The sequence below is a fragment of the Panulirus ornatus genome, chromosome 3 (assembly GCF_036320965.1).
Source record: "Panulirus ornatus isolate Po-2019 chromosome 3, ASM3632096v1, whole genome shotgun sequence".
NCBI lineage: Eukaryota > Metazoa > Arthropoda > Malacostraca > Decapoda > Palinuridae > Panulirus > Panulirus ornatus.
In genome coordinates this window covers 5,620,247-5,638,869 of record NC_092226.1, presented here as the reverse complement: position 1 = coordinate 5,638,869, position 18,623 = coordinate 5,620,247, and the positions used below count along the sequence as shown (strand labels likewise).

Below are 18,623 nucleotides of genomic sequence, written 5' to 3'. Positions count from 1 at the left end.
AGCTAGTTTAGGTAAGCAGGTTTAGGTAAAGTCCACACCCAGAGCTACTTTTTTAGAAAGGGGTTCTCCTCACTTAGATAATGGTATGTTAAAATCTCCTACAATGATCGAATCGTTTTATTGTCAACTTCTTCTGTCTGATCATATAGTCTTTCGTCTACCTCTGGTGTCTGTGCTGGGGACCTATAAACTAATCCTAATATAATTTTTATTCGAAATTTGTCTTTGATTTCTACAAAAAAATAAGGACGATTTTATCAACAACATTTTTCAGCACAGGATTTAGATAATTTGAACAAAGAGCAGGACACCATCGCCTACTTCATGTCCTCTATCATCGCTGTTAAATATAGTTTACCCAGAAAAGGCGAAGACATTTCTCGTTCTACTGTCAAGTTGGCATCGCGAAGTACCATCATCTCATATATTTCTTCCTATACAGATCAGTCTAAATGCGTAACTATATTACGTATACTCCGTGCGTTAGCGTGGAATATTCTCATACATGACCGGGTCTTTTTTTTTTTTCGTTGGTGTAGCGGTTAACGTACCTAAACGTGACGCATTTACGGGCTGCCCAGGGTCGAGCGCTTAGGTTCGAATCCTGGTTGCGGCAGTTGGTCCACAGTCAACCCAGCTGTTCATCCACCCCAAGAGATTGGTCGATAAATTGGGTACCTGACTCAGGCCAGGATATATATATATATATATATATATATATATATATATATATATATATATATATATCGTTAATGGAATGGCCTTGATTAAGGCCTCAGAGGCAGTGGGGAGTCCAGCCAACACGTAAACATCGTCCGTAAAACCTGGACTTGAACTGCTCTGTCCTGGTGGACACCTGCCTCGTTCCCTGCTCCCACCTGGGAACTGATCTCACGCTGCTGTGTTCTGCCTCCTCCCCCGACCTGCCTCGCTCCCAGAGAGCGGCGTCAGCTGACACATCCCGTCATATACACCCCTATCATCGCCCCGTACCCGTCTCCTCCCTTCTCCTCCCCAGTCGCTATTTGTGACCACTAGGTGTTCCGTTCCACGGCGTTCCCTGCCTGATGATGACCGCGGAGATGGTGATGCAAGTGCTTCTATCGTGATGATAGTGACCGGAGGGATAGTGATGTTCTGCTCCTAATAAGGGGACGATGACTTAAGATGGTGAGTCTATCATGCCCACCCTAGAATGGTGATAGTGAGTGGAAATGGTGTATTTATTTTCCAAAAACGTGACGATAGCTTAACATAGTGCTTGTCACCCTTATAGGAGATTATATATATATATATATATATATATATATATATATATATATATATATATATATTATCCCTGGGGATAGGGGAGAAAGAATACATCCCACGTATTCCCTGCGTGTCGTAGAAGGCGACTAAAAGGGAAGGGAGCGGGGGGCTGGAAATCCTCCACTCTTGGTTTTAATTTTCCAAAAGAAGGAACAGAGAAGAGGGCCAGGTGAGGATATTCCCTCAAAGGTCCAGTCCTCTGGTCTTAACGCTGCCTCGCTAACGCGGGAAATGGCAAATAGTATGAAAGAAAAGAAAAGATATATATATATATATATATACATATATCGTAACAATTCCCCTCTTGGCGTCGAGGACTCGAACCCAGTCCTACTTTCGTTGCAGGCCGGTACGTTAACCAATGGACCACGAACTGACAAAAGCTTTCCATCTCAAGACCAGCTTTTTTCGCCTCGTGGTCCAATCGGCCTGTCAGCGGTAGGACTAGGTTCGAATCCTTGACGCCCAGGGGGTAAATCTATTATATATATATATATATATATATATATATATATATATATATATATATATATATATATATATATATATATATATATATGCCAAAAGATTAGAGAAATGTAGCGAGGGAAGTAATCTATGCAAGAGTGCGTTGCTGAACGTCACCTCTGTGTATGTTTTCCGCCATAAGCTTTGATGTCATTAAAACTTAGTCTCACCCAAGAGGAGCGGAGGGAGAGACGCCTTCAAGCGGCCCCGGTTTTATCTCTTTATAGAAAAGTTAGAGCTATACTAAACTAACTTTGCCGCTGCAGCCGGAGTTGGACGTGGAGTAAAACTCGCTTTACAAGTTGCATTAACACGGCTGGCGAGCCAGGTGTGTGGCTAGCCAGGTGTGTGGCTAGCCAGGTGTGTGGGTCTTAGCGTTTGTACAGGGTGTATAGCCTGGACGACCTCCTCCCTTCTCCACACTCCCTCCAACCTCCTTCCTTCCCTCCCTCCCTCCCTTAGCTGGGAGGGGAGGAGAGGTGGGGTCAATTCCTTTGATTGGAGGAAGTCATTCACCCCAGATGGAGGAGGTCAACCTCACAGCTGAGAAGAGGTCATCCGCCCAGGTGGAAGAGGTCATCGTCGGTCATCCCTCCAGCTGAAAGGTGGTCATCCACCCCGCTGGAAGCGGTCATCCTTCAAACTGAGGGAAGTCATCCGCCCCGCTGGAAGAGGTCATCCTTCAAGTTGAAGGAGATCATCCGCCCCGCTGGAAGGGATCATCTACCCCGCTGGAAGAGGTCATCCTTCAAGTTGAAGTAGGTCATTCGCCCCGCTGGGGGAGGTCATCCTCCCAGTTCGAAGGGGTCACCTGTCTGTCTGCAGGGGAGTTCACTCGCCCACCTGTCGTCAGGAGTAAGCCTCATGACACTGGCAGGTGAGCAGCAGGCTCCATCTCCGCGACAGATCAGTCTGTATTGGTCATTACAAGAGCAAAGTACGATGGGGAGATCCTCCACCAGCGCCTGCTGCAGGAGCGACACATCGATCATCACCTACTGCAGGGGGGTGTCCTCCTCAACGACTCAGGATCAAAGCCACTGGTGCGTGTGTGTGTGTATACAATCCCAGGCCGCTAGGTTCTTCCCCTTGTGCCTTCTGCTGCAGTTATCTTAGGCTTCAAAGCAAAGAAATAATTACTGGTGTTGAGGACATCCATTTTACTCATCGTCACGTTGAGGTTCCCTGGAGGGGTCGTACATGCGAGACGGAGACGATTACGATATATTCACCTTGCAACAGGTTCTTGGAAGTGCTACCTGGTCCATTGTTCTTCGCCAAGAAGAAGAGTGATCATTCTTTTTCCTTAAATTTCCTCACAAAATAATCAAAGAGTATGTGATATTTTCCTCCGATTTATTCTCATCATTGAAGTATTAATATCTCCACCTTTAGCAATGATACATTCCTCTGTATAGATATCAGCAGGGCTGTCGTAAAACAGACCACCTGTTGATGATTAGCTGTACTTTTCCAGCGCTCGTTTTTACAGCTGACAGTCCTTCTGTGTCTGGCTGGTCCTCCCCCTTACCAAAACTCACACGACACCTCTACCAGGGAAGGAGTTTTATCTACTCTTATCAGTCATTTACATCCACCTTACAGGTGAGTAGATCACATTGGATGGACGATTCAAATGCTGACGCAACAAGTTCGTGTGTACAGCAGACTGGAGACTCTGGAGTTGTGTAAACTCTTCCTCGTGCTAGGTTGGCCACAGCCCAGCCCACAGTCAGCACGAAATAGTAATGTAGGTCTTCCTCATCAAGCAGTGGTCGTGATCCAGGTCCTCCTCAACCAGCATCATACACCCAGCAGTGGTCGTGCTCCAGGTCCCTCAAACAGCGGTGGCCATGATCCAGGCCCTCCTCACCCAACACCAAACACTCATCAACCATTCCGTATTTTTTTCCTCCCCTTCCATTGCTGAAGATTTCACCCATCGTCGAGATGAAAAACGGTACGAAAATACACTCCTGGAAGGCTCTTCCCTCCTTCTCCTCCCTCGCTCTCTTCCTCTCCCTTCCTTATCCTACGCTTCCCTTCCTCGCTCCCAATTCCCTCTCCCTACCCCCTCATCCCCCTACCCTATCCTCCCTAACCATTCAACAAGACTAATCCCTCCAGGTATTTTCTCTATCTCTTTAGGCAGGTCCAGCGTTGCACACTGGTATATTTTTTTTTACCCCTCCCACTCCCTCCTCTCCTCCCATCTCTCACAGTTCCTTGTTGCACACATGCCTACAGACAGCTTCGGCCCCGGTGTGCAGTAAATGCAGGCGTTTCCCGTCTATGTAACCCGGTAAGAAGATTAAACTTTTCACGTTCACTTTGAAGGTTCAGTTTCATCGCCGACAAAACATTTCCCCTCCTCCTCCTCCTACCACCTCCTCCCTCACCCCACCCTGGGCCAAAAGGGGTTCTTTCCTCTCAGACGTATGGGCCTTGACAAAAATTCCCTTTGGTCGGTTTTCCGCATCTCTTGTTTGATCCGTCAACCCCAAACGTAACCCGTGTAGGCTTCTGTTGCCCCGGGTCTATATGTTTCTCTTTCTCTGTGTCTCTTTCTTTTTTCCCCTCCTCTCAGTGTGGACCCCAATCCTCTTATCTAATTATCCTTTTACTTTTTCATACACTCACTTTACTGCACGTCTTATGTGTTGTATCTTTTGTCCCATTTCATCTCTCGTTTGGTTATATATATATATATATATATATATATATATATATATATATATATATATATATATATATATATATATATATATATATATATATATATATAAATATATATTGATGTGTGTATGTGTGTGTGTGCGTGTAGAAAGACAAACAGAAATACAGACACATAGCCATACAGACAGATACTTACCTGTATCCGAGATTCAGCTCAACCCTTTACGACAGTTCCATAACTCCGCCACACATCCTTATGCAGTTTGGTCTGTGAGAAGAGAACATATGCAAATTAGTCTCTGTGGTTGACACACTGATTCTAGTCTGTTGATAATTCCTATTCTAGTATTTCGCAGATTATGGTGGAATTTATTACCGAGGACACAGGCTTGTGGGAGAAGGGAAGGTGTTTTCTATAAACTCTGCACTGATTCAAGGACCGCAACATTTTCTATATAGATAACAGATGTAGCTCCGGAGAGTTATCTATAGAGAAACAAGTACATCTATACCTAACGAACAGTTCAAATACACACATAAATATGTTTATATCCGGGTTGCAGGAAAGCTTTTGACACTAACGCATGGGAGGCTGATTAAGAAGCTGGATTACCACGGAGGAATAAGGAGGAAACTCCTTTGATGGGTGGAGGATCATAGAAGTGGAAAGGAAACGAAGGACGCACGTCAAGGAAGCCTCCTCAGAATGGGTCAAGGTCACCAGCGGAGTGCTGCAGGGTTCTGCTCTGGGACCATTACTCTTCTTGATCTATGTAAACAACTTGCCAGAAGTTATGGACTCATACCACAGTATGTTTGCTTGATAGAAATGATGCGAGTGGATGATTGCATCGTCGTACAAGGGGACCTCGACAAACTCCAATGTTGTTCTGATACGTGGTTGAAGTAAATGTAAAGTAGCGAAGACGCGTCATAGTGAAAGAATGCCCCCATTATGCTTACCATCTACCAGGAAACAGATACAGAAAATCTGTGATTGGAAAATACTTAGGAGTCGACACTGTCATTCGGGAGACCAACTGTCTGCTAGCAAATATTAGAATAACATCCATACAAGTTCACGGATAAGGAATTACACAGCAAAATGTTCACGTCATATAAAAAGCCAAGACTAGAACATGTTTCTCACATTTGGTCATGGCACGTAAAGAAGCACAGAGAGCTGATAGAGAAGGTCTGCAGGAGAGCAACAAAGATTGTACTAAAATTAAGCCATACGATTGCTTGTATTCAAACCCTAAATCCTACACACAATCTTTTCCTCATACACCACACTTGACAACACATAATTCACACGTATCTTTACGCTTCTTTCCAAACCTCATAATTTCTCGCAATTTATGGCAGTACAACAACCTGTTGATTCTCCGGCGCCGATTCGCAGCGCGCGATACCAGTCGAGAGGGGAGGGTCGGATCTCAGGGCCCACTCACCCACCGTCATACGAATGGGTTCCACTCCTCTACTTCTATACCCACAGCTTCTTAACTCGGGGGTCTCTTTTCCTATCCATTTCTATAACATTCAAGGATCTTATACTCTAACATTCCCTCTGGAACAAGACCTGTTTACCTCCTTCCCTTATCTGTTTCTTCTAAGATGCAATTGGCCAAAGCTGTTTCTCCTCTGCTCTCACAGATCTCTGACTATGGCTTCTGTCATCGTTTCTACTCCAAGGTTGGAGATTTGTGCTTAATGTAATACAAAAGCACCTATTACTTGCCTCATGGGTCCTGAGTCTCCTAACTTTGATACCGTCTGGCTCAGAATCTCTTTACCGTGTATCATTTTGCTTTTGTGTTTCGTTTATCCACACCAACCCCCACAGTCCTCAGTTCCTCCAGGTGTGTACGAGTCTTCGACTATCTGACAAGCTCTGCTTTCTCCTCCTCCTCTACGCGTTCAGATCCTCTATACAGGAGATTTCGACGTACACCACAGGGATTGGCTGGGCTGTAGCAGGGACGATTTCAGCAGAGGCGAGGCTTTTCCCTTTTTCTATCTTTAACGACCTGGAGCAATTAGTTAAACGCCCCTTCCCCGATCTCTTGACCGTTATGACTCCTCCAACACGCTTGATCTCTCTCTCTCTCTCTCTCTCTCTCTCTCTCTCTCTCTCTCTCTCTCTCTCTCTCTCTCTCTCTCTCTCTCTCTCTCCAACACGACTCTCAAGATCATGATTCTGCTCAGCGTCCTGGGTAATGGATGGCTATCTGTCACATTGGCACCTGCTCCTCTTTACAGACGATGGATCATGGGAGGAAGACTTCGCTAAGACCGTCTTCCACCCAAAGGTCATCCTGTTAAGGATCTGTCTCCCAAGCGCGGGTAAGGATAAGCAGTTGTCAAGGATGAAGAAGGAGCTACCATTGCATGAATTGAGAAGGGACTTTGGCCGGTGACCAATCGTTACGTAATCATTAGGGAGAATTTAAGCCGTTTAGAGTCAGAAGGAAGGTTGACCACTTCACACCAAACATTAGCAGCTTTAATCCAGTACTGCTGAATCGTATGGACGTAAACCTCAACTAAAGATGAATATCTGGATTTTCACCTCTTTCGCTGCTGATGAACCAAAGGAACAGAAACTGAAGTAGGGATCTGTATAGATACGAGATGACCCGATCGGAATATTGTACGTAACAGAGGAGTTTCAAACGATAAGTGTTGGAGGGTTGAAGATGATAACAGAGGAGTTTCGACGATGGGTGTTGGAGGGTTGAAGACGATAATATCACCGGCGTTGATGACGAACCAAAATAAATCATACCTCACGAGATGATGGGGTTTTGAACACCTCTGACGCATAGATCCTCTTGGTCAACCTCTCCTCACTCATTCTCTCCATGTGACCAAACCATTTCAACACACCCTCTTCTGCTCTCTCTCAACCACACTCTTTTTATTACCACACATCTCTCTTACCCTAACATTACTTACTCGATCAAACCACCTCACACCATATATTGTCCTCAAACATCTCATTTCCCACACATCCACCCTCCTCCGCACAACCCTATCTATAGCCCATGCCTTGTAACCATAACAGGCAGAGAACTTGAAGGGTATGTGGTGGGTCAGGTAAAACCCAGGAAGAACATTATTGTTACATCAGAACACGTCTGTTGTAGCGAGATTGTCTAAAAAACTGATCTGATTTGGCATTCGAGGCGTCTAGTATACCTGACGTTGATCATTCTTGATGATGTAGTCGTGGACATTGAGTCACAAGCCTGCGAAAAATCTTTTAAGTTTGCTTTCATACGTAAAAGCAAAAAAAAAAAAGAAGGAAGAATGCTAAACGCGTAACGGGACAGGCTGCTCGATCACACTGCACACGAGTAATGTCATTAACTAAAGTGCCATCGCAAAATAAGCCATTCAACACGACAGTTTGTTACTTCTACATAAACCAACTTCAGTGTTATGGAATACATCCATGATTATCAGCCATGATACTGCCTTTACGTTCACTGCATTCACATTTTCCCATTCTATGCAGAGATTACCATTTCTCTTATGAATCCATGTTTCGTTCTCCTATTTCCTTCATCCCGCTACGTCTTTCCTTTCATCTTTAGTCTTTATGTTCTACGTTTTTCCACTGGCTCTGTACCCAGGATGACGTGCCAGAACATAGCTATAAGGAAATTGCTTTTCAAGATCACATTCGTACCCTAAGGTCCTCATCCATTGGAAAATGGAATGTTATATTATCAAATGATTAAATGCAGTATGTAATATAAAAAAAAAAGATATATACATATATGTTTATCCCTGGGATAGGGGAGAAAGAATACTTCCTACGCATTCCCTGCGTGTCGTAGGAGGCGACTAAAAGGGTAGGGAGCGGGGGGGCTGCCTGGAAATCCTCCCTCCCGTTTTTTACTTTTCCAAAAGAAGGGACGGAGAAGGGGCCAAGTGAGGATACTCCTTCCAAGGCTCAGTCCTCTGATCTTAACGCTACCTTGCTAATTACTCTTTTTCTACACGTACATAAGCCTTACACTCTTGAAAAAACTTCTCTGCCTCTAGCAACTTTCCTGCCACAACGTATATTTCTATCAACTCTACCATATGACTTCTCCAGATTTAGAAATGCCACATATAAATCTATCTGTTTTTCTAAGTATTTCTTACATACATTCTTCAGAGCAAACACCTGATCCACACTCCCTCTACCACTTCTGAAACCACACTTGCTCTTCCCCAATCTGATGCTCTGTACATGCCTTCACCCTCTCAATCAATACCTTCCTATACAACTTACTAGGTATACTTAACAAACTTATGCCTCTGTAGTTTGAACACTCGCCTTTATCGGAATCATTCGGACGGAAATGATGCTTTCGTGTCTTATTTCGGACGATACAATATCTTCCAGGGCCATGATAAGGATGTTGTCAGGGTGGCTCAAAGCGAGGACTTAAAATCAGGACAAAATTGGTAAGTATGGGAAAGACGTACGATATATATAGGTCAGGACAATGTCTATGAGTCAAGACAATATATATAGGTCAGGCCAATGTTTGTGGGTCAGGACAATATATGTATTTAGGTCAGGATAATGTCTGAGAGCTAGGACAATATATGTGGGTCAGGACAGTATCTGTGGGTCAGGACAATATACATAGGTCAGGACCATATGTGCTTGTCAGGACAATATCTCTGGACCAAGACAATGTCTTTGGGGTCAGGAAAATACAATGATGCAAAGAAGAATTAAAATCAGCGCAGACATGTTTAGAATGGATTATAAAAGCAGAAGTAAATAGAGTGGAGAGGAAAATGTATGAATGATGCGATGATCGAGGTAAGACACAAAGATAAACTGCAAGAACCAAAGTTGGCAAAATAGATAAGATGCTAGATAGACACGTAAAAAATGAATAGATTAAGGCATATTGAATGAACAAAAGGATGCACACACACACACACACACACACACACACACACACACACACACACACACACACAAAAGATAAACGACCCCAAAATTTACAACTCAAAATAAACTCGATTATTTCTACAGAACTCGCGGGGAAGTAAGTAAATCTTATCCCCCTCCGCCACCGTCAACTATAATGGAAATCCTCCACATTTTGCCAGACTTTCACGCACAGTTACCATAGAGATGCCCGTCGTCGTCGTCGTCCCTTCCTCCTCTTTGCCCTCTCTCTCCCCTCCCATCTCTCCCACCACCACCACCACCACCACAAAGTGTCATGAGCAAGAGGCCCATCCTCCTCCAACATGGTCAAAGGAGTCAGGAAGTTGGTCCACACGACCTGCCGTGGCTGCTGTGTGGATATGTGTCGCTTTCGACGTACAGTCTGCGAACTGTTGTGCGCAACGTTGCACTTTCCTGTTTACGCCAATTTCTATCTTTCTTTCCCCTCCCAACTCTAGCTTCGTCAAGTTAGATACACACACACACACACACACACACACACACGCATACACACACAAACACACACACACATATATATATATATATATATATATATATATATATACATATATATATATATGTATATTCTTGATCTGCGCAAACTCACATGACATTTGCACAGCTTGCCTACAGTCCTTATACGCACGCTGTTACTCTGCGCACGTTGATATATTGATTAGCGCAGCCACTGTGTGTTTCTCTGTACATCCCCTTACCCCTGGTCTACCCCCTCTACACACACACACACACACACACACACACACACATGCTTTCCTCTGAAATCGCACTTGCAAACTGCCTAAAAAGTCTTCGATGGGACAACAATATATATATATATATATATATATATATATATATATATATATATATATATATATATATATATATATATGGTCATGTATAAAAGTATGGGGTTAAGTGGAATGGGATGAGATGACTCTCCACCCCCCCCACTGTTCTCTATATACACACTGACACCCATTGCTGTTGCCTTTGTTAATTTTCACAGTGTTATCTCGAGGCGCTTAGAGGGGAGAATAGCAGTAGAGGAAGGGAGGAGGGGAGGGGGGGCGGGGGCTTGACAGAGAGAGAGAGAGAGAGAGAGAGAGAGAGAGAGAGAGAGAGAGAGAGAGAGAGAGAGAGAGAGAGAGAGTAGGAAATACGCGCCCATAAATCAAATCCAAAAAATACTGCAGCACATCTCCTTCATCAATATGGATATGATTTTCATTCCTGCCTTCCCTCACCCTCACACCCTCGCCTGCCTCTCACACTCCCCAGATAATGTTCCTCACTCCCTCCCTCCCTCTCTTACCCACTCTCCCTCGCCTCCGCTCTTCCACTCACGCACACACACACACACACACACACACACACACACACACACACACACACTGTCCCTGTACAGGTTTTTATCTATTGTGCTCAGGCCTCCCGTCGTGGACACATGTCCCCGTCCTTATAATCTAACTTGTCATATGTCACCCGTGTGTCATATGCCAGCTGCTGGTAATATGCCAGCCGTCTCTCTCTCTCTCTCTCTCTCTCTCTCTCTCTCTCTCTCTCTCTCTCTCTCTCTCTCTCTCTCTCTCTCTCTGACATTCAATCACTCTCACTCACTCGCTCACTCTCACACTCAGTCACTCATACTCTCTCTCTCTCTCTCTCTCTCTCTCTCTCTCTCTCTCTCTCTCTCTCTCTCTCTCTCTCTCTCTCTTGCCACGGCCTCCACAAAGATACGGCATAGTTTCTTTGTTATTTGCCATGTCCTGCACAAACAGATATGGCAAAACCTCGTCCTCAAGTTTTTTTTTCTTCTATTTTTGCCATGTTCCTCACACCAGATATGGCAACGTCTCACAGAGATATGGCAGTCGACTGCTTGATGTGCACCTCATGCGTCATGAGGGAGGAGGGTACCTTAAGGACGGTACTTGCGTGCACCGTAGAGGGACAGAGCGGGGTCAAGACAGACCTACTAGTGTTAACCAGCCTTCGTGAGCGACGTATATAGTCGCGTTAGGACCCTAAGTGCCTCTTGTTCTCGTATGAGTTTCAACCTCTAACGTTTCCTTAACCTTTCTTATCATTATTTTGACCTTCTCCACCCAGCCTCCTCCTCACCCTCACCCTCTTCACCCTCACCTTCCTCCTCCTAACCTTCCATCCCCTCCTCCTCCTCCTCCTCCTCCTCCTCCTCCTCCTCCTCCTATTATCTTTGTCTTGCCTCCTCCCTCACCAAAGCTGTTGACATGCACCCCCTTCGGAAACTCCTCCTAAACCTCCTCCGGGAACTCCTCCCGCCCCGGGAACTCGTCCCTCACTGGGAATAACTTCCTCTCCGGGAACTCCTCCCTCCTCGGACAACTACTAGCCTTTAGGGAACTCCTCCTACTGCTCCACGAATTTCTTCCTCCCCTGGGAACTCCTTCTTCCACTGGGAACTCACGTCCTCCTCCTGGAACTCTTTTTCTTCTCAGGGAACTTCTAATACGGGAACTTCACCCCCCCACGACGTTACTCCCCTCCGGGAACTCCTCTATTGTGGAAACTCCTGTAACATTTCTAATTCCTCACATGGAAACTTCTCCCCAACTCAAAGAACTTCTCCTCCTTCCAGGAACTCCTCCTACTTCCTCCTGGAACTCCTCCTACTCCCTCCTGGAACTCCTCCTACCCCTTACGGGAACTGACCCTTCCCCCTCCTGGAACCCCCCCCCTCCATCCCCTCCCCTTGTCGCGAATCCCGCCCTCCCCTGGAACTCCTTCCCCTTCCAGGAACTTCTCCCTTCCTCCGGGATCATCTCCTCCTCTCCCCCAACAACTCCCTCCCCTTTCTCGGGAACTCCTCCCCTTCCACGAACTCATTCCCCATTCCAGGAACTCCTCCACGCTCCGGAAACTCCTAAACCCCCCCTCCACACACCCCCTCCCTCCCTTCCCTCCCTCCCTCCCTCTCTCCTCGGCTCTACGCACACACACACACACACACACACACACACATGCGCACATGCGCAGTGAGTACGCGACACCAAGAGGCCCTCGCTATGTAGTCCATCAAAGATGATCTTTTTTCCTTTTCCACCGAAGAATTGGCGGGAATATTTCGGGACATTTTAATTTCCAAAATAGATATAAACAAGATCTTTTTAAATCATGGGATTTCTGTACCAGAGAGGCGATATTAGGAGTGTTATTTTCGTCATTACTATCTTTACTGTATTTAATCTGCGTCCAAAATACACAGTATATACAAAATATTGTTTTTACGGTGATATTTGAAATTAAAGCGATATATTCCAATAGAAGATCACATTAGATATTCCTGTCGTGTATGAGGTATTATGAGTAGCAGATCTCCAGGGGTATGCGCTATACTCCATCGTCTACCAGCGAGTATATCAGAGCATGATCTTGGTATGTATGTTGAGGGGTATATCAATATTCTATACAGTCGTACGGGCCAAGAACAAGAAGTCTCCCGGCATAACTACAGGAATTAAGTGTCCAGAGTGGACAGTTCGCCTCTTCCTTCTTCTTCGCCTTCTACAGGCACCTAAGCTAACGCAGACTTCTATATCGTCTACCTTAAGAAAAAAAAAGGGGGAGGAACACACATTGGTAAATGGCACTACTACACTGGGTACCTCGGGGAGCCCTGATAACCCCACGTGAGAGAGAGAGAGAGAGAGAGAGAGAGAGAGAGAGTAGGCAGGAGCGAGGGTGGGGTAAGGCAGGTTTTGCAATGTGCTTATCGGGAGGCTCTTTATCAGGGCGCAATGTGGAGGAAACACTCGGCGCTCTGGTCCCGCTGGGCTGAGAGGAGGGTCCTCTCGTTGCTCCCGCTTGGCTCCGGGGGCTTGAGATCGGCCTGTCCCTCTGTCTGTGTCTGTCTCTCTATATCTGTCTGTTTCCCTCTCTCTCTCTCTCTCTCTCTCTCTCTCTCTCTCTCTCTCTCTCTCTCTCTCTCTCTCCACATATACATCTTTGTCTACGTTTAGTTTTACAGCAGACATCGGCTGGTTCCCTGTGCAGCCATCCTTCACCCATCCTGAGGGCGGTGGCTCCAAGGGATTACAGAGGTAAGGGAGGTAAGGGAGGTAAGGGAGGTAAGGGGGTCTTTATTGAACCCCTCCCTCGGTGGCCAGATGTTTAAACACGTTGATAAAAGGCTGTCACATTACACATTAACCTGCCTGACTGTCTGCTGGATGGAGAATATGTGGATATAATCTTAAGGTTTCATTTAATGATAGTTACAGTCTAGTGTCATACTGTTTCTCTTTTTTGGATAAGCATAAAACTGATTTAGTATATAACCGCTACAAAGGTACCTCATCTTTCTTTCTCAGGCAGTCAGACATGGTGTGCTGGTGTCTGTCCAAGAGTTCCCTGACCTTCCAACCTTCTCCACAGTGACAGGCAAATATGGGACACTGTAGTGCCACTGGAGTTATCATGACACAGATTCGAACCCCGTCATCATTCTCTGGTGTCACGGGGTTTCTACACTGACCCACTGGTGATGATGATGGAAACCTCTCTTGGCCAATTACCACTTATTCTACCTCATTAAGCATCAGGTAATCAATATCTTAAGCAGATTACATCGCCGATTACATCATGAGCAACTTAGAAAGTTGTTCCAAGACTTGTAAGTCTGAAGCCCAGAGCTTCTACTCTCGACTTGGGGTAAAATATGTACTCGCGTTCGAAATGAATTCGTAAACAAAGGGTTTAAGTTAGTGTGGGGATGTGTGGCGGAGGAGAGAGAGAGAGAGGGAGGGAGGGAGAGGGAGGCAGAGGGAGGGAGAGAGAGGGACGCGCTGTTTGCAGCATCGAAGGGACTTGTGGGAACTCGGTGTGTTCACCTCGTCCTCCATCCTCCATCCTCTTCCTCCTCCTCCTCCTCCTGCTGGTTCCCCATCATCGAGTCCACTTCTAATTCCTCCTCTTGTGAGCTCCCCTCTCCTGCCTGCCTGCCTGCCTGCCTGCTGGCCACCCTCCAGCCATCCTCTCTTTCTCCCACTTACAACTTACTACAGTTCCCCCTTCCCTTCATCTCTCTCTCTCTCTCTCTCTCTCTCTCTCTCTCTCTCTCTCTCTCTCTCTCTCTCTCTCTCTCTGCTCTCCCCTCCTCTCATATCACCTTCTCCCTGCAGGCGCTCTCCCTTCCCCCTCCTCTCTCTTCATCCTTGATCTGGCAAACATGCTCATTCCTCCCTGTCCCTTCCCCCCTCCCGCCCGCTTTTCATTCCTTCTCTGTCTGTCTCTGACTGTCTGTCTATCTGACTTTCTATCCCTGTCTGCTTGTGTCCTGATGCCGTTTCTAACAGCCCTCCCCTCCCCCCTCACCTCTCATTTTTCCTCCCTACCTACCCCTCCCCTCCCTAGTTACCTCCTCCCCTTTCGTTTCACCCCTTCCCAACCCGTTCCTACCCTCATTCCTACCTTCCCACTCACCCCCTCCCCAACTCTTCAGCCTTTTCCCCCAACCACGCTTCCCCTACCTTTCTGCCCCTCCCCGGCCACCTTTCCCCTACCCTCCTGCCCCTCCAACGTAGCCCTCCGCCTCAGCGCCTTCTCCTTCCCTTCACCACAAACTCCCTCCCGCTGGAACACACGACGATACAATGGCAACTTAATATTATGAACTTCAGCTGCTCCTCCTCCCTCCCTCCCTCTGCCGCAGCAGCGGTTGCACAGCTGATTCGCGTGACAGCTGATCCCCGGCCGCCGCTCCTGCTGTACTTGTTCAGTGGGACAAGTAATCCGTTCCGGGAGACGACATGCCCCACCGCTGTTCCGGCTAAGAAAGGAAGCCAACCCGAGATATTGTGCTCAGTATTTAGGATATGACAGGAGCTGACGCAGGCCACACCCAGACAGGACGGGAAGAGAAGGAGGAGGAGAAGTCTCTTTAGGAGTAGGAGGGAGGAAGCAGGGAAGGAGGCCTGAGGAGGAGGAGGAGGGAGAAAGCAGGGATGGAGAGATCCTTAGGAGGTGGAGGAGGAGGGAAGGGGAGGTCCTTAGGAGGAGAGGGAGGAATCAGGGAAGGAGAGATCCTTAGGAGGAGGAGGGATGAGGAAGTCCTTAGGAGGAGGGATGGAACAGTCCTCAGGAGGAGGAGTGGAAGAGTGAAAGATGGGAGAAGAGGAAGGAGGAGAGTCCCAAAGGAGGAGACACTGTCAAACACTGTCGCGGGTCCTTCCACCCGTCTGTCATTCAGTCCAAACGTTCATCTGTGACGGAGTCCATCTTTAAAGTTCCCTGTCGTGCTTACCGTCGAATGTTCGGAGATTACGTAACTCTGGCCATGTGTTGAATACCCCGTCCACCAATCACACACACACACACACACACACACACACACACACACACACACACACACACACACACGCACACACACTTCGTGAGCACTCATATGTCATATACTCATACTCGAAAACACACTCGTACACTGATACACACTTAAACACACCCCCACACTAACTCATATACGCCAGCCTCAGCGTTAAACGACTCAGGTGCTTAACTTTAATTTCTGACAACCCCAGTGCTTGATACCCTTAATATCTGACAACTTCAATGCATGACAACCTCAGTGCATGATAACGTCAATGTATGACAACCTCAATGCATGATAACCTCAGTGCATGACAACCTCAATGCATGACAACCTCAATGCATGACAACCTCAATGCATGACAACCTCAATGCATGATAACCTCAATGCATGACAACCTCAGTGTTTGACAACCCCTGGCCTAAAAATCCCAGTGGTTGACAAGTTCAGTGTTTAATAACCCCAGTGCTTGACAGCCCTAGTGCTTGACAACCTCATCGCTTGACAGCCCTAGTGCTTGACAACCCCTGTGCCTTTACAACCCCAGTGCTTGACAGCTTCATTGTTTGACAACCCCATAATTTGACAACATATCATAGTATATCTTTATTACCAAGCAAGAACGTTCTACAGTCCAATCTACGTTGTAAAAACAAAAAAAAGAAATACATAAACACATGGAGTCTGTTCAAGTAGGTCGTGCATGAACAACCCCTTCTGATCTGGTCTGTTCTGGTCGGTCATGCACGACCAATCCTCGCGGGTCTAGACAAAGTCATGAGTGGTGAGTCAGATGGCGCACTAGCCCGTCCGTAATCATAACCAAACACAGTCATAGTGACCGTCATAATCACACTGTAATCACGACCACAGTTATCAGAGCCTCATGGAACAAGGCCATTAGTTCGTCTGTAATTTGTGGTCCATTTTGAAATGCTGTATTATTCTTTTGTTCTGGATACATGTGTGTGTGTGTGTGTGTGTGTGTGTGTGTGTGTGTGTGTGTGTGTGTGTGTGTGTGTGTTTGTTTACGACTGTAACTCTCACAGTACAGGAACACCAAACACAGAATTGAATAGGTCAGGTCATATTCCAGGTCATTGGATTCCAGGGCCGTACTAACGTGTTTAGTGGTCGCGTCTTTTGTGCTTAAGGGTCAATCTATCGTGGCCAAACTCGTGGCCAGGGGTCGTGTCAACGTACTCAGGGGCCGTACCGTCGTGCTCAAGGGTCGTACCGTCGTGTTCAAGAGTCGTACCGTCGTTTTCAAGGGTCGTACCGTCGTGCTCAAGGGTCGTACCGTCGTGTTCAAGAGGTCGTACCGTCGTGTTCAAGGGTCGTACCGTCGTGTTCCAGGGGAGTACTGAGGTGCTAAAGGGTCGTACCTTTGTGTTCAAGAGGCATGCCGTCGCCCTCAAGGGTCACACTCTCGTGCTCAAGGGTCACACCGTCGTCCTCAAAGGTCGTAACTCGATACTCAAGGGCTTGGATAAACCATAAGACCCAGCGAGGCCCTAGGAACCCAGCAACACACTAATCTGAAAGAAGAAATCATTGTCATCTTGGCTCTTGCAGACGATCATTTCATTACACCTTCTCTTCCATTTCGGGCCAATGTAGGGAGGGGAAGGGGGATCATTGTGTGTGTGTGTGTGTGTGTGTGCGTGTGTGTGTGTTGGGTTCTGGCTTTAGATCAGCAGAATATTTCTAAAGGATATGTTGCTTGTGTATTTCTTGAGGATGTAGTGTACATGTATATTTCTAAAGGATATACATCTTGTATATCTCTAGAGAATATATTGCTTGTAGATTCTAAACATTGAATTTGTCTTGTATTCTGTTTACACAATCACCTTTCATGTTCCTTGCTATTTCTGTACGAATTTTTTTCTCGAGTATACATAGCGTCCAACACACAAAAAAGGGAAATTAAGGAAGCATATAAGAGATTTAAATGAATAAATGAATGATATATAACCTCCTGTGCTCCACTGAGGACCAAATTGGCTCAGCTGAACTAGACAAAACTGACAATTCATCTCACTTAAAGAAATGAATTATCTTTTGAATACAATACATTTATGAGGACAATGTATACCACTTGAATACAATGTATTACTGACTGCATCTGGGAGTCACCATTCTTTCATCATAATCTTGAGGTGGCAAGTTAGCCTCTCACAAGCATCAGGACCTGTTTGCTGCACTCCCTTGTAAGAACGAGGCAAGAGAAATGAACATCTTTGAATATTCTTTGTGAGATGAACCTTCCCTCCTCTCTCTCTCTCTCTGATAAGAGACACTTGTTGTTAGAAACAAACCAACTGGCTAACACACGAGAAAAAAAACTAACCAACTAACAGTCTAAAAAACTAACTTACTAACCAACCAACCAACTAACTGACTGACTCCTTAGCTGACTAAGTAACCAACCAACGAACGAACCAACCAACCAATCAACCAACCAATCAACCAACCAACGAACCAACCAACCAATCAACCAACCAACTAATCAACGAACCAACACCCCTCACTAACAAAAGACGATGCATTGTCTCCTCCTCCTCCTCCAATGATTCCAACTGACTTCGCCACCCTGTGAACCATGTCTAATCCACATTTTAGTCGTCCATTTTGGATGAGGCGCCCTTTGTGACCGGATCCTCCTGCAGGAGACGAGTACTCGCACATCAAAGCTAGGGAGGATGGAGGCGGGGTGGAGGAGGCGGGGGGTAGGGGGAGATACAAGTAATCTGGAACTTACAGATACTTAACACTTAACACTTAACTATGGAGGGGGGTCTCACCTTT

The 18,623-nt window shown here is 46.2% G+C and overlaps 1 long non-coding RNA gene across 1 annotated transcript in view; it reads right to left on the bottom strand.

Annotated features, from left to right (window-relative positions):
- Nucleotides 1-4,689: 4,689 nt before the first annotated feature.
- Nucleotides 4,690-18,623, bottom strand: part of LOC139759649 (uncharacterized) — a 33,553-nt gene continuing 19,619 nt past the window's right edge. The window contains exons 2-3 of the long non-coding RNA XR_011715124.1: nucleotides 17,198-17,350; nucleotides 4,690-4,762 (exon numbers count right to left, since the gene is read on the bottom strand). This is a non-coding gene — a long non-coding RNA (uncharacterized lncRNA). The remainder of the gene's footprint in view (nucleotides 4,763-17,197; nucleotides 17,351-18,623) is intronic.